The sequence below is a fragment of the Macadamia integrifolia genome, chromosome 3 (assembly GCF_013358625.1).
Source record: "Macadamia integrifolia cultivar HAES 741 chromosome 3, SCU_Mint_v3, whole genome shotgun sequence".
NCBI classification, from domain to species: Eukaryota; Viridiplantae; Streptophyta; class Magnoliopsida; order Proteales; family Proteaceae; genus Macadamia; species Macadamia integrifolia.
This window is the reverse complement of record NC_056559.1, coordinates 33,674,767-33,687,527: the sequence shown is the minus strand read 5'-3', so window position 1 is coordinate 33,687,527 and position 12,761 is coordinate 33,674,767.

Genomic DNA, 12,761 nt, shown 5'->3' with positions numbered 1-12,761 from the left:
GATCAAAATGCTGGGAGTGCTCAGACACGCAGCCCAAGGTGCTCCTAGTCCTTGAATTTGCGCTACACGATGTAACGTGATATAGAAGATGCATATACAATATATCATGGGTCGGACCTAGATCTATATGTGAGTTCTTTCTAAACTGGACCTTAAAAATCCCCGGGCTATGATCGATGGCCTTCCAGCTAAAATTTTCACTTGTATTAGGATACTATGTATGGGCATATGTTTAGTAATTTTAATAAAACTACCATTGATTTAATCCCTAAACAGAAAAACCTCTGCGAAATGAATCATTATGGATCAATGTGTTTTTGTATAGTGGTACACAAAATAATAACCAAGTGTCTTGTCGATAGGTTAAAACATTTTTATTCCAGCACAATCCTTTGGACTTTCTTGTTAATTTTATAGTAGCATATTCAAATGAGTAATAGTTGTTCTTTATCCTCTAACAAAATCAATCAGTCCATTCATCAATTTGAGTGACAAAACTACAATACTAGCTTTTGTTGAGTATTGAGGTGAGATGATTCGGTTAACACTAGAAATTATTGAATGCACTCAAAGGGAATTTTAAGAGAGTGGGGAGAGAAAGAGAGCATTGTCTTCTCATTTTAGGCTGTATTTGGTAGTTATTCAAAAAAAAAATGTTTTGACGTCTATTTTTATGGGAACAATAAAACAAAATCTTCTGTTTGGTATCCACTTTAGGTTTTTTATTTTTTCTTTTTTTTTAAAGAATCAAATAAAATAAAATAAAAAATATCAGAAATGAGAAATGTCCAAAATTGGAGTTTTGTTCCAAAATGAAATTCTGACACAAAATTAAAAAATTTCTAATTTTGACACGAAACATCATTTCTAGAACAGAATGACTACAGAACGTTGCCTTACTGTTTTATCAAAAGTTTCTAGTATCGATGTATTGGAGTATTTTAATTAATGAAGTTAAGTTTATTTTTCCAAAAAAATATAATAAAAAAATATGTGAATGAGCAGAGTGCTATTGTTGACTATTGACTTGAGTGAGTGCTTGACCCTGCAAGCCAAAATAGCAGAGTGCTATTGGTATTTGAAAAATCGAAATTTTCTGTCTCTGTCGCCTAGTCTTGCCTGTGTTACCTGTTTCAAGCTTCCAAGCTTTCAATTACATTGTAAAAATAGTCAGTCCCATGCATGATTGGGAATGTGGTTATTGTATGGCTTTACAATAGTGGAGTATGCTTGCATTTTATGTAAAATATAACCTGTATGTATTTAACACTATATTGTATTTATTCTAGGTCGATAATGTATTTCAAAAGATTATATCAAACACAATCTTACATATAAAACGTCCACTAATTACTACAATCACTTTCAAAGTATAACAGTGTAATTAATTAATTCTCTTTAACCATGATTTAGAGTTGAGATCTTCACAGGATGGGATATACGAGACTCACAAAATATTAAAATTGAGAAGGTAAGATGACAAATATATGTTGGTGCAAAGATTTAACACACCCCATGATGGATTTGGTTGCAAGAAAAATGATAGGGAAACAAAATGGAAAGGAAGTGGAAATTTTTAAACTTAAAAAATAATTTAATTTTATATCATTACTTATTAATCTATTGTTTCTCACTATAAACTCAATATTCTTTAATGTACTTTTGCTTGTCTATAGGAAACATAAACATAATAATAATAATAATAATAATAATAATAATAATAATAATGATAAAATAAATAAATAAGTACTATTGTTTAACACTTTCACTAACTCTAAATCATTTTAATTTAATTATTAAAATTTGCTTTGCCTCCAAATATCATAGATTTGAAAAGAAAAATAATATTTGTATCTGAAAAAATAATAATTACTAAATATGTTAAGAAATTTGAGTACGTTATACAATCATTTTAGGTATTGATTGCAAAAGAAAATTTCTCTTCTTCTTTTAAGAGCCACAATTTCAGTTACCTTTGTTTCTTTTTACTTGCAACCAGAAGAAGTCTATGGGTTATGGTAGATAGCCCAGCTAATCTGAGAAATTGCTAAGTGGTAAGAATACGAAAATCTTCCTTAAAGACTCTGCTTAATTGCAAGGGAAATTGCCTGAAGAAAAGATAAGTGAAAATTTTCATATGTAAAACAGATATTTTTTCTAATCATTATCTAAAATGATTGTATAAATTACCTAAATTTTTCGCCATATTAGTAATAATACTTTTTTATTGAAAGTTTTATTTTACCTTTTAATCTCAAGGAATTTATATTGTAAAGTAAAATTTAATAACTAGATATGGAATGATTACAAAAGTTTCTTAATAGGTTTGAAAAACTTAGTTCCCTTCCATTCAATATCCCTTGCAACCAAATGGAATCTAAACGGTCATGTTTTCACAACCAATCTACACCGAAATAATCAATCTGTACAATGCATCAAGACTTCTCACTGACATTAATTTTCAAAAATAAAAATTAGTCACCAATTTTGGAGTGTTTTTGGGGGTAGAGGAGCAAAGACTAGATGAGTGGTTGAAGTGGTAAAAGTTTTTGGCTAGCTGAGCCAATAAAGGTCACAGACTCACATTCAATTTTTCAAAATTGCAATATATTCTCACATTGACTTTAATTGAAGAAGCCTTCAAGTGTTTCTCATAAGTTAGTTCTTCGAAGCTTCACAAACCGGCCTCCCCCTTCCCTACCCTTCCTTTCATTTTTTTTTTTTTTTCTCCTGATTTGTTGTGAAAATAATCGAAAAATCAAAATCAAGACCGTACAGACATCTTAAAGGGCAGCTTTCAGCTTTTTTTTTTTTTTTTTTTGAGGCCCACACTCCCATGTGAAAAAACCAGCTGAAAGAGAATGAAATATTCTGGTAGGAAGGATTATTAAGTCAAGACAGCTGCCCTCCTCATTAGGTTGGCAACTACAAAAGTTTTCTGTCTGGAAGTGTAGAGGCTGCGTTGACGCAGAGATGATCACCCCACCCTATAAAATGTGGAAATGCTTACTCTATTAATGCTTTCAGTTGTCCTCTCATTGTCTCCATGTTGGTGCAGCCCTTTCATTCTTGGACAAAAGGTATTCTCCAGAAAAAAAAAAAAAGTTTGTTAAAATGTAAATTTCAAGATAATTAAATTGTCCTAAGAATAAGCAAACCACGTACGATTAGGAAGATATGAAATCAACAATGCAGAAAAGATAGAAGACCTAAAAAGAAAAAGAAAAAAAAAATTGATTAGGAATGGAACACCCCGATTTATAAGATGTCTGCTTACTTCTCTACCTACGCCATCTCTCTTCCAGTGACGGAGAACAGTAGACCTAATCACAACGCCCGCATTAATAGAATGTGCATTATGATATGCAGCTATAATCTTCAAGTCCTCAAACTTGGAGTAGGGTTAGCAATGGAACCTTCTTACCTAATTTTCTTTTTGAAAATCCATTATTAAACTCTGATTATTATTCCTTTTTCTAGTTGAACTGTTGAAGGTAAAAAATAACCCTCCCTCATTTACAACATTCAACCCATCCTTTGATGTCTACGTTGAAGGAATTCCTTCTTTGCCTTGGGTGACGGAAAACCACCCTTCGGTTCTTTACCAAATAAATAGGGAGAATTTTTTTCTATTTTTGAATGTAGGGGCTCCACAAGCGTGGGGATTAATGGGAGTACACCTAGAAGGCTAGAAGCATCAACAAGATGGGTATTTTCACCTTTCATGGGTGCGGGAAAGTTATTTCACCCAATCAGTTAATTATGGAGGTATTTATATATATATATATATACATACTAGGAACAAGCATGTGCAAATGCGCGTGTGGTCTTATGTTAGAGAGAGAGAGAGAGAGAGAGAGAGAGAGAGATGATGATGATGACCATATTTTATATAAAAATTGCTACAAGTTTCACATGAAGATAGATAAAACATTAAACATAGATCCAAATCGACTTAACTACGTAGTCATATAAAGTTTATTGTATCAATGAATGATATTTCAACTAAATCTCGTACCTATCATATAAATCATTCAATTCAATAAAGTACATGAATCTGCAGAGTTCGTTCAACATATATGGTTCTCTGCAAGCTCGCCTCTTCCCGTTAAATCAACTCAAAAGAGAGCAATAGTTGAATAAACTATCTACAAATATCATAGTGAAACACTAATATCCTCCTACAAATAACATGATCGCCACAATGTGGATTGCATCATGCATCTAGGTGCACTTTAAAGCTAAGCTTAGACATGGAGCGTATTGTGGCCAATGTATGATTTTCAGTACTGTACGCCCATACTAATCGTATATATACTAAAGTAGACTTGGACATAGAATGCAATGTGGCCAATGTGTGATTTTCGATACTATATGACCATATTAAGTGTATCAATACGATAGGCATGTGGATTATTATGGTTAAGTATAACACCCTATGCTGCAAACCTTTGCCAACAGGGGATTAGGTGTTGGATAACCCATTATGGCATGTCCTTTGAACCTTTCCAAAATACCATGTCTGCAGTACGATGTGATTGCTGTCGGAACAGAGCCCGAGTGAACTATGCGTGATTTTTGGGATTATGGAAGCAGGAAGGGGTTGTTAGGGGGTTTGCTGGGACATCGAGGTCGCATTCTGGGACTGACATACTTCTATACATGACTAGAGCTTGTATTGCTTTGTGACCAATGTGCAAATTTCGAGACCAGGGATACTACCTGTGTGATTGGACTATATGTGATAGTTTGCATAAAACCCATCGCTCATTGAGCTTAATGTAGCTCAAACCAAGTGTGTGCTTTTTTTTTTATTAATGATTATACAGATACTATGGTACTTAGGAGCAGTGACACATCCTCTTCAGTGATAGATTGTGGTAGGAATTGGTGGAAACCAGAACTCGAAGAATATGAGTTGGATTGTGAATGTAACACATGTGCCTATACCACACCATAAGCCGAGGGTGATGCTGACTATTATCATTTGGTGTCATATTTTGGATGTTATGATTATGGATATTATATATAGAGGAAATTACACTACCCTCCCTTGACCTTTGGCTTAATATCAAGTTCCCCCCACGTACTTTCATATATAGCAGTAACCTCCCCTCTAGTTTGAAGATTCTATCAAATGTACCCTTTCTGTTAGATATCCCTGTTAAGTGATGAAATCATCACTGAAGTAGTTAAATTTCTACCCAAATTACCCTTCCATATGAATGAAGGGTAAAATCCCTAAAACCACGATTTCTAAGGAACCATAAATTGGATTTTTCTTCTTTGCTTGCTGCTCTCCATATTGGAATTGTTCTTCATCATTGGTCGCCTCTCGTCGTTCGATAGCTCACCGATCTTCATAAAGTAGTACTAATCCTCATCGTCGCTTGCTGCCTATCCACACTGGAATGTGTTTTTCATCGTTATGACTTGGATCTGTTACTCTGTGAGAGCTCTAACCTCTGCCCTAGAATCACTTCTACTCAACCCGACACACACATTGAGACTAGAAATCGGTTCAATCTGAACTCTGAAAGTTCAAATCCTCCTCAAATCCAACTCCCAACCACATCCTTTGGTAAGTCTTACTTTTGCATTTCTCTGTTCCTTGTATGGTGAACCCCTGCTGGAGGTTGCTGTTGTCTCTCTTCTCTATAAAAAGAATGTTTTGTGAATGGTAAATATCTGATTTTTTTACGACTTTCTTTGGTTTTGATTATGATGAATTTAGTAGGGTTCCTGGGACTGGATTGATGGGTTTTATGAATTGGATTGATTGGCTGTTTTAATTGAGGGTTTAATGCTTGAATTTTGTTTATCTTTTTTTTTTGAATTTGTGAGGTGAAATTCCTTGAGAAGTCATTTTCTTTTCCTTCCTCTTTTGAAATTCTTTCTCTAGGTGTGCCAAGAGTAGTTCAAGTAATCGGTGTTTATCTTTCAACAACTAAAATTTTTTGTTCCTTTTGTTAAATGGGGAAAGATGGTAGTTTGTATCTCTCCATATTGCTGTTTTTGGGAAGTTTGATTTCTACTGAGTTGTGTGAACCATCTGCTTTAGCTCTTGGCTTGTGTTTATTCCTCTAGTATCAATGCTAGATTCTAAAATGTTCTGATTGTGTTGTGTGTTCTTATGATATAATCTGAAAAGGGGTAATGCATCTAACCTAATATGTACTGATCATATAGCACTCCGTTATACTCTGAACCAGGGTATACAAGTTATCATATGCAATGGAAATTAGGGCAACCATCTACTATCACTTCTATACGAAGACTTCAAAATCTACATTGGTTGATCCGGATTTCAATTGCTATAGGGACATGGTTTGTGACATCTACAGTACAGTTCTTAGACATGTCCCTATTGGTCATATTGTGACATTTAAAGTCAAGTGCATATTGCCGAATAACCAAGCTATTGAAGTGGATACAGATGGGAAGGTGTATGATTTGTTTAGATTACATGCTAGAGTGGATTCAATCAACTTGTATGTATATGATCTCTATATTGATGAGTACCTATCCTCCACCTACACAGTGAATAGATTCGAGGGTAACTTGATCACTCGAGATAATCATGCTAGCGAACTTGTGGAAGAATTTTTTGATACAGCTACTCCTATTCATCCAAATCAGTGTGGGTTTAGTAATGATGTTCAACAAAGTCAGTCCGAACTTGGTAGTTATGCTCAATAGAGTCAAACTGGTTATGGTGGTATTGTACAACAGGAGCAAACATTTATATTTACCAAGGCAAAGCACCAAGTTAGGAGAGGTGGTGCTACTTGTATGCCATCTAGCAGTAATGTCGGTCAGTAAGATGGACGGGATTGACACAAGGAAGAGGATAGGTGATACTGAATCTGATGATAGAGGCACTGATACAGGGAAGAATTCTTAGCATAGTAATAATGATATGGTTGGTAGTGATAGTGATGTTGATTGGCAATATGGATCTGAAAATGAAGACAACATTGAAGATAGTGATGTGAATGATGATCTAGAGGATGAAAATATGAATGCTTCTGATGATCAAAAAGATAGTGATATGGATAGGCCCATGGATAATCGGGAATATGACTCAGAACAATATTATGAAACATTTGTCGAATAGGATAACAGATATGGTCCCTATGAAAAAATAAATTTAGATGTTGGGATGATATTTGACGATGTGAACCACTTCCGGTCTGTACTTAATGATTATGTGATTCAAGGTGATTTTCAGATCTTAAGAATTAAGAATGAAAAACAAGAGTAAAAAAAATTTGTGTAGCATTTGGATGCACATGAAAAATATTTGCTTCACTTGTGTGATGGAAGCAAAACTTTTATGATCAAGTCAATGTATAAAGATCATTATTATGGACGGGAGGATGTGAACAAGGATATTACATCCGGCCACCTGGATAGACTCACACATGTCTGCACAGTTGAAAGTAGATCCTAACATAAATACAAAGGCAATGAGATCTAATTTTATGGACAACTTTCGCACTAAAGTGCATTGCATTACATTGTACAAAGCCAAAAAGAGAGCAAGGGAACTAATTGAAGGGCGTCATGAAAAGTCATATGCCAAACTACCTAATTATAGTGATATGATAAGAGAAAGAGATCCTAGGAGTATTTTCAAACTCTAGTTTCATCCTAGGCAAGTTATGTCTAATCCTAAAGTTTTCAAAAATATGTTTGTTTGTTTCAAGGCATGCATGAATGGGTTCTTGATTAGTTGTAGATCATTCATAGGGATTGATGGTTGTCATCTCAAGGGTACTTATGGAGGTGAGTTGTTACCTGTAGTCTCTATTGATGGAAACAAAAGATTGTTTCCTGTTGCGTATGGTGTGGTAGAGGCTGAATGCAAAGACAGTTGGGAATGGCTCTTAAGTAATCTATATGGTATTTTCTATAGAACCATGGATAACAACCTCATCACATTTATGTCTGACAAACAGAAGGTAACTGTTGAATATTTTCTTTCTTTTTTAAGAGTAATTAATTGTTATATGGTTTCTCTATACTTATTGACTGCTATTATTATATACTTGTTTTATGTAGGGACTTTGTGATGCCATCAATAATATATTCCCAGACTGTCATCATAGATGGTGCAATAGGCATTTGTATCAGAACTTCAAGTCACCTCACCTAGGTGTGTTACTGAGAAGGTATTTCTGGATGATAGAAAAAGCATCTAATCTGTATTTTTTTTAGAAGTCAATGAATGAAATCAAGACCATTGACCAGAAAGCTTATGACTGGCCAAGTAAGCACCCTCCAAAGATGTGGGCTAGGCATGCTTTCAACTTTAGGTACAAGAGTGATCATATTACTAACAATATGACCGAGTCATTTAACCAGTGGATTGCACCCTTCAGGAGTAAGCCCATTTTAATTCTGGTTGATGAGATTAGGAAGCAACTCATGGATAAAATACAAAAAAGATATCAACATGGTTGCAACTACAAGGGAAGAGTCACCCCAAGCATAAAGAAGAAGTTGAATGTCATAGCTACTGAAACTAGGGAGTGTATGGTAGTTAGTTCAGATATTGATGAGTTTGAAGTGCCAGAGAAACAAGATAGGTATATAGTTGATTTAAAGAAACAATCTTGTAGTTGCAAAGTTTGTGATGATTCAGGAATACCATGCAAGCATGTTGCAACTTGTATCAAATACAAGAGAGAGAATTTGGAGAAGTATTGTTATGAATATTACAGTGTTGAAAAATATTTGGCAACATATGAGGACATAATACATGCTTTACCTGGTCTAGATGAGTTGACAGAAGATCATCCAATGGGTGTTGTTCAACCCCCTCCTTTGAAGAGGTTAGTGGGAAGACCACATAAAAATCAGAAGAAGGAACAAGGTGAAGGACCATCAGGAGAGTACAGGAAAAGATCAAACACTGTCAGATATGACAGAAGTAAAATGGAGGGTCACAACAAAAGGATGTGCACAGGACCTCCAGTGAAGGTGAAGGGAAAGGGGAATGGTGCCTTTAGCTCGATAGTGAGACCAAAGGTATTTATACAATCACTCTTCTTATACCAATATATATATATATATATATATAATACATGGATTCAAATTTGGATGCAGGGAAAGGGAAAGGAAATCAGTGGAAAGTCAATCTTCACAGATTGTGACCAGGTCACAACCCTCCACAACAACCACTGTAGATGACCACCATTCTAGGGTTAGAGCACAATTGAAGGCAAAGGAGGAGAAAAAGAAAGCAAGAGAGAAGTTGAAGAAGACAAAAGACTAGTGGGAGTTAGACTTTTGGGAGAATAGACTTTTGGGAATTAGACTTTTATGATTTGGAATAGATTATGAATTTAGACTTTCTTGTATTTTGGTAGACATGTAATTTAGGATATAATCTTAAACTATGGATACTGTTGGATGGTGTTCTTTATGACATTATATGATGTTTATGAAATGCTACAGGTTTTATCAGGTCTATTCTGTTGTCCATCAAACAAATGGCATGTTGCCAAAAATTTTTTGACAATCAATCAATGGTTAGATATATCCAAGCCATATTAGGTCAAAACCATATTATTAGTGAAAGATGCTTTAACATGTCTATTCTGTTGTCCACCAAACAAATGGCATGTTGCTAAAAAGTTTTTGACAATCAATCAGTACTTAGATATATCCAAGTTACATCTAATAATTCCATGTTACATTTGATACAAATTGTCATACTTTTCACCAAGTAAAGTAGTTACAACCATTCAACTCTGGGCAGCTATAGAACAGCTTATTTGGATTATCTTTTGTCTCTGATATCCTAATGATTGCTTTTCAATTGCATCTATACTTCAGTACTTCACTGTTGCTGCAATTCACACTCAAAGTAGACATATATCTATCTGTTATAGTTGTACAAAAAATCAATGGAAAAAAAAAACTAGGGATTAGTACATCATTATGATATCAATTTATAAGAAAAAATGATCAAAGAATTGTACAAAAAATAAAAAAAAATGGATTAGTCCATCATTATCATACTATTTCCTGTTCCCCATTAGAAATGATCAACCGAAAAAAAAAAAAAAAACCGACAACAAAGACCAAACTAGATGGCATGCTATTCAAATTATCTCCTTATACACCGCCATTTACCTACAATCGATTTCAGTTCAGCATCTGCTATGCCTCTATGTTCTCCATATCACAAATTATAGAAACCATTAACAGAAACATTTAGGGTTAGCCGCTTTCAAATCAACAAGAGATTTCGGGTAGAGAAAGAGAAAGAGAAAGAAGGAAGAGATACTCGAATAGTGAAGCTATACTAGGCAATTCAGGTGCGAGCGTAATTTCTCCGACGATAATGTGAAGGAAAGGAAGCTCGGCGATAAGAAGCTCAAGAAGTTATCTTCCAAACGGTCATGTTTCAGAGAAATGGTGAAAATGATGAAGAGAAGAGAGAAGGAAGAGAATTTATGTATATTACTTAGAAGGGTAAACTAGTCTTTTTATAGACCAGTTTAACAGCGTCAGTCACTTTAGGGTCATTAGAATCTTCAAACTAGAGGGGAGGTTATTGCTATATATGAAAGTATGTGGGGGAGAAAGAAGGAAGAGATACTCGAATAGTGAAGCTATACTGGGCAATTCAAGTGCGAGCGTAATTTCTCCGGCAATAATGCGAAGGAAAGGAAGCTCGGCGATAAAAAGCTCAACAAGTTATCTTCCAAACGGTCATGTTTCAGAGAAATGGTGAAAATGATGAAGAGAAGAGAAAAGGAAGAGAATTTATGTATATTACTTAGAAGGGTAAACTGGTCTTTTTATAGATCAGTTTAACAGCGTCAGTCACTTTAGGGTCATTAGAATCTTCAAACTAGAGGGGAGGTTATTGCTATATATGAAAGTATGTGGGGGAGAAAGAAGGAAGAGATACTCGAATAGTGAAGCTATACTGGGCAATTCAAGTGCGAGCGTAATTTCTCCGGCAATAATGCGAAGGAAAGGAAGCTCGGCGATAAAAAGCTCAACAAGTTATCTTCCAAACGGTCATGTTTCAGAGAAATGGTGAAAATGATGAAGAGAAGAGAGAAGGAAGAGAATTTATGTATATTACTTAGAAGGGTAAACTAGTCTTTTTATAGACCAGTTTAACAGCGTCAGTCACTTTAGGGTCATTAGAATCTTCAAACTAGAGGGGAGGTTATTGCTATATATGAAAATATGTGGGGGGGAACTTGATATTAAGCCAAAGGTCAGGGGAGGAGAGTGTAATTTCCTCTTATATATATGTCTTGATAGTTTCTCATGTGAAGGATAAAACATAATTATAATAATATATTATATACTCTGATTCCGTTGCATTGAATTAATTGGTTCAATTATGTTATGGATTTTGATGGTTAAGATACTGTTATCAAAGATTCTGATAGAGATATAGGACAGATAAGCATTGTAGTCATGCCGTAGGTATCCTAGCAGAAGCAGGTTATGACAAAGAAAATAGGAGAATAAATGGATAACGTCTTTTATCACTGGTTGAGAAAATAGAGGAACCTTAGTGGTCGTGTTCCTGTGATATAAGAACAAAGTTCCTGACAATCTATCTCCATTATAAGTCGCTCAAAGCTGTCTGAAACTCCTTCTAGCATACTCCTTCTCATAGCCATCGCTTCACCTATCAAAAAATGGAGTTGAATATTGCTAGTTCGGATATCACAACAAGCAATTGACCCACATGATTTCTGATTATAATACTAAGCCCCTTCTTTTCTTTGTTACAGTTCCAAGAGTCATCTATATTGACACAAGGGGCGTACTATGAGGTCAGCGGGGAAATTTAGTTGGAGAAATTATGAATGTCCATCCTGAGTGGTAGCAATTAATTACCTCAGCTGGCATCCATTGTTTATTGGTGAAGATAAATCATTCTACACATGCCACAGATAACATGCTATGAAACCACATAGGCCCAGCCTTTCCCTACTAGCTAGCTCTCTTTCTAAGGCTATTGAAATGATCCCTATTTTGAATCAGAGAATGTAATGTGACTTCCTCCGAAGAGTGCATTCTGTGAGATAAGGAACTATCAAACCAAACTGCTTATGCAAAAGGGGACTTTTAACAAAATATGAGTTGAGTTCTCCCTTTCCTCACTACAACGTTGACATATGGGATTGATAAGTACCTTGAGTTGAGCTATAGACCATCCCTCAAAAGCTTAAACTATCTGCACATGCTCGCCAAAGCAGATTTTTAATATTTGGTAAACTATGGCAGCTCCAAATTTCCATCCACACCTTAGTTGGCATACCACTCCAGGAACTAGTTCTTGATGATGATCCCTTTGATCCCTCCTTCAACTCTTGTTGATTGAACTGGAAGTGAAATGCCGACCATCTTTTGCCGCACCCTACACCATGCAATCCTCTCGTGAAAACAAAGCTCAATAGGGTGAAATATATTACGTACAAGATCAATATTCCAAGTACAAGCTTGCTGGTCTATCAACCCAAAGTCCCATGTTACTAAATAATCAGGTTATTGCGAAATCTGAAATTTGAAATTAGGGAGAGAGAAGGAACCCAATTATCCTCCCAAATGCGAATCTTATTTTCCTTTCCAATTTTTCATACTAATTTGAAATTAGTAATATCTCCTTACCCTAAGAAAGATACTATTGTGTCCACCCTTGAAGCCCCTATCACTAATATCCTAAAACACATCGTCTTTAATAACACCAAACTTGGTAGAGGCAATCTGAGGTATTT